This window comes from Penaeus vannamei, chromosome 42 (genome assembly GCF_042767895.1).
Source record: "Penaeus vannamei isolate JL-2024 chromosome 42, ASM4276789v1, whole genome shotgun sequence".
NCBI classification, from domain to species: Eukaryota; Metazoa; Arthropoda; class Malacostraca; order Decapoda; family Penaeidae; genus Penaeus; species Penaeus vannamei.
Genome location: NC_091590.1, coordinates 2,701,824 through 2,706,823, shown reverse-complemented (window position 1 = coordinate 2,706,823; position 5,000 = coordinate 2,701,824). Strand labels below are relative to the sequence as shown.

Sequence of the window (5,000 nt, the reverse complement as noted above, 5' to 3'; positions counted from 1 at the left end):
TCTCTCCCTCTCCCTCTCTATCCATCTCTCTCCCTCTCCCTCTCCCTCTCCCTCTCTCTCTCCCTCTCCCTCTCCCTCTCCCTCTCCCTCTCTCCCTCTCCTCTCCTCTCTCTCCCTCCCTCTCTCTCGCCATTCATCTTTATCATATTGCACTCCAAATTAATCCTTATAATAGAAGACCCGAGTTCTGGTTTTTTAGAAAGGTCAATATCAATCCATCTTTTTATTATTCTCTTCTCTCTATCCATCTCTCTCTCTCTCTCTCTTCTCTCTATCCATCTCTCTCTCTCTCTCTTCTCTCTATCATCTCTATCTCCATCTCTCTCTCTCTCTCTCTCTCTCTCTCTCTCTCTCTCTCTCTCTCTCTCTCTCTCTCTCTCTCTCTCTCTCTCTCTCTCTCGCTCTCCCTCTCTCTTTATCATGGGGCACGAAAGTGAATAATTACAAAAGGAGAAATTAGTTAATTTAATATTTCGACGCTGTTAGCTCTTATGTTCATGAAATTGACCAGCTGACCGATTTTTTATTACAAAATATGAAAGAAAATGGGTTTATTTTACGCTTTCGAAATAACTGTGTTGGTTTTTCTACTTTTTATGTATAGTAATGAATTAAATCATGTATCAATTTATGAATGAATGGTAATGAATTAAATCAGGTACTAATTTATGTCAAAAGTTCATTTTTCATTTAATTTGATTTGATCTCATTCAGTTCTAATTCATTCTACCTTATTCTTGAATCATAATATTGAAGTCAATCATAAGCGATACTTAATTATTTTTGTGTGCCCTTTGCTCTATTTTTTCCCATATTTCACTTTACTATTTCATTTAATTAAAATTTAAAAAAAACATAACACAGCATAAGAAATATGACTATTGTGCGATACAGATCAAACAATATGTATCATAATTCCGGAAGTAATTATAATAAGTAATAATGGTACACGATACATAATGGTATTGAATTAAGGGGTCGTTTTCATTGATATGTTGGAAAATAGAGAATAAAATATAATGATAATTGTAATATTGTTGATATCAATATTAACGACAAAATGCAAGCGTGGAACCGAATTGGCATATCATAGTAATAAAGTGATAATGACAATAATAATACTGTTAATGTTAATGTTAATAATAAAGATAATGATTGATAATGATAATGGTAACAACTATGATAATGATAATAACAATAATGATAATGGTAACAAAATAATAACGATAACGATAAAAAAACAATAATAATAATAACAATAATAACAGTAAATATAACAACCAACAAAAACAACAATAATGCAACAGCAACAATAACAACAATAAAAGCAACAGCAATAATAACAACAGCAACAAAAACAGTAATAATAACAACAATAATAACTAATAACAAACAATACCCTCCACCTAGGACCAGTACTTCGTCATTATTCCCGACCGTTCTATTCTAAGGGCTTGGCTTCCCTCCCCAGCCTCGTAAAAAGGTCCCGGGAGACTCAACAGCAGACGACATCATTCAATCATTCCCTTTGTTTACGGCGGTTCCGATACAAAACTACGGTGGAGGGAACGGCGTGTTATTTGCAACTTCGAATGCACAAAAAAGGAGGGAAATGGGCGGGAAAACTATCGAAATTGCTTTAGTTGGTTCTTTTTTTAAAAGTGAATGGAAGTGATGATAAAAATTATATCGAAAAATAAAATCTAAACCTACGGTGAAGAGAATGGCGTGTTATTTGCAACCTCGAATGCACAAAAAAGGGCGGGAAAAGTAACGAAATTGCTTTAGTTTTTCTTTTTTAAGTAAATGGAAGTAATGATAATAATTATATCGAAAAATGATATCTAAACCTACGGTGAAGAGAATGGCGTGTTATTTGCAAACTCGAATGCACAAAAAAGGACGGGAAAACTATGGAAATTGCTTTAGTTTTTCTTTTTTAAGTGAATGGAAATTATGATAATTATATCGAAAAATAATATCTAAAACTACGGTGAAGAGAATGGCGTGTTATTTGCAGCTTCAAATTCATAAAAAAAGGACGGAAAAGGGCGGGAAAAATGTCAAAATTGCGTTCGTTTTTTCAGATGACTAGAAATAATAATTATAATTATATCGAAAAATAATATCCAAAACTACGGTGACGAGAATGGCGTGTTATTTGCAATCTCGAATGCACAAAAAAGGGCGGGAAAAATACCGAATTTCTTTTTTTTCTTCAGGTGCATAAAAATAATGATATTAATTATATAGAAGAATAATATAAATATATATAGATAGATATAGATATAGATATCGACATTGCGTTAGTTTTCCACGTTAAATTTCGAAAATCGTAATTAATTTTCGTAAATTCTAGTGACCTTTTAAGAGAATCTACTGAAAGAGAGATATTTAAAGAACACGAAAGAAAACGCGGCCAGGCACAGGTATGGAGGCGTTCGCGCAGGTAACTTGAGGGTTAATTAGTGCACGAGTGGAGGGGGGGAGGGGGGGGGAGGTCGTTAAGGTAAGGGAACACAAGTGGATGTAATTTAAAGTCGAGAAGAAAAACTCTTGACGGTGTACGATTTTTTAAATACTTTTTTTTTTCTTTTTTTGTCGGGGATATCCTGTCCATGTTTTCCCGTGTGTGAGTTTTTTCTTCATCTTCTTTTCTTCCTCTTCTTCTTTTTCTTCTTCTTCTTCCTCTCTTTCTCCTTTTTTCCCTTTTCCTTCTTTTTTTCTCCTACTTCTTTCTCCTTCTACTTCTTCTTTCTTCTTCTTCTTCTTCTTCTTCTTCTTCTCCTTCTTCCTATTCCTATTCCTATTCCTCTTCTCCTTCTCCTTCTCCTTCTCCTTCTCCTTCTCCTCCTTCTCCTTCTCCTTCTCCTTCTCCTTCTCCTTCCTCCTTTTCCTTCTCCTTCTCCTTCTCCTTCTCCTTTTCTTTCTTTCTTTTCTTTCTTTCTTTTTCTTTTCTTTTTCTTTCTTTCTTTTCTTTTCTTTTTCTTTCTTTTTCTTTTCTTTTTCTTTTTCCTTCTTCCTTTTCTTCTTCTATTCTTCTTCTTCTTCTTCTTCTTCTTCTTCTTCTTCTTCTTCTTCTTCTTCTTCTTCTTCTTCTTCTTCTTTTTTCTTTTTTCTTTTCTTTTTATTTTTCTTTTTCTTTATCTTTATCTTTTATTTTTATTTTCTTTCTTTTTCTTTTTCTTTTTCTTTTTCTTCCTCTTCCTCTTCCTCTTCCTCTTCCTCTTCTTCTTCTTCTTCTTCTTCTTCTTCTTCTTCTTCTTCTTCTTCTCCTCCTCCTTCTCCTCCTTCTCCTTCTTCTCCTCCTCCTTCCCCACCTCCCCCCTTAAAAAAATTTCACATCTCAACAACTCCATAACCTTTCTCAAGAAGTTGAAAAACATAAAAAGCAAAAAACAAAGAAAAAGTAAGAAAAAGAAAACAAAGACATAAAAAGCAAAACAAAAAAGGTAAGAACAAGAAAACGAAAACAAAACAAAAAAACAAGAAAGTGAAAATAAATACGAAAAAACAAAACAAGAAAAAGTACAAAAAGAAAACGAAACCACATAAAAAAGTCAGAAAAAAGAAAAAATGCTATATAAAAACAAAAAACAAAACAAAAAGTAACCAAAGGGTCACTCCCCTTCACCTGTCTGTTGTTGTCTCCCCACCCTCCCACCCCGCTTCTACAGCAACACAACCCAAGGTACACACAAGCCACCTGTGCGAGAGGGCCTTCCGTGACGTCATGGATCGATGCAACGAAAAGCTTAAAGTACGGCCGGTAAATGATGACTATTAGCGGTTTTTTTTCTTTTCTTTTCTTTCTTTTTTTTAAATGATGACTATTAGCGGATTTTTTTCTTTTTTTCTTTTCTTTTTTTTTTTTTAATGATGACTATTAGTGGATTTTTTTTCTTCTTTTCTTTCTTTCGTTTTTTTTTTTTTTTTAATGATGACTATTAGCGGATTTTTTTTTCTTCTTCTTTTCTTTTCTTTCTTTTTTTTTTTAATGATGACTATTAGCGGATGTTTTTTTCTTTTCTTTTTTTTTTTAAGATGATGACTATTAGCGGATTTTTTTTCTTTTCTTTTCTTTTCTTTCTTTTCTTTTTTTTAATGATGACTATTAGCGGATTTTTTTCTTTTCTTTTCTTTTCTTTCTTTTTTTTAATGATGACTATTAGCGGATTTTTTTCTTTTCTTTTCTTTTCTTTCTTTTCTTTCTTTTTTTTTAATGACTATTAGCGGATTTTTCTTTTCTTTTTTCTTTCTTTCTTTTTTTTTTTAATGACTATTAGCGGATTTTTTTTTCTTTTTCTTTTTTAATGATGACTATTAGCGGATTTTTTTTCTTTTTTTAATGATTTAAAATGATGACTATTAGCGGATTTTTTTCTTCTTCTTTTCTTTTTTTTTTTAATCATGATTATTAGCTGATTTTTTTTTTTCTTCTTTTCTTTCTTTTTTTTTAATGATGAGTATTACCGGATTTTTTTTTCTTTTCTTTTTTTTTTAATGATGAGTATTAGCGGATTTTTTTCTTTCTTTTTTTTTAATGATGACTATTAGCGGATTTTTTCTTCTTTTTTCTTTCTTTTTTAAAGATGATGACTATTATGGATTTTTTTCTTCTTCTTTCTTTCTTTTTTAAAAATGATGACTATTAGCGGATTTTTTTCTTTTTTTTCTTTTTTTCTTTTTTTAATAAAGCAAGGTAGGGAATTGTTACTATTAACGGATTTTTTTCTTTTCTTTCTTTTTTAATAAAGCAAGGTAGGGAATTACTATCATTAGCGGATTTTTTTTTTTTTTTTTTTTTAATAAAGCAAGGTATGAAATTATTATTATTAGCGGATTTTTTGTTTTTCTTTTTTTCTTTCTTTTTTTTAATAAAGCAAAGTAGGGAATTATTACTATTAGCGTTTTTTTATTAACAAACTGCAGTATGGAATTATTATTATTAGCGGGATTCCCCGAGAGAGAGAAATAGTTGAGAATCGGTTTTAAAAATG

At 31.2% G+C, this 5,000-nt stretch overlaps 1 protein-coding gene across 1 annotated transcript in view; it reads left to right on the top strand.

The window, feature by feature from the left end:
* The window catches only part of LOC113829550 (tubulin alpha chain), a 33,598-nt gene that overhangs the window by 516 nt on the left and 28,082 nt on the right, over positions 1-5,000 (top strand). The window lies entirely within an intron of this gene.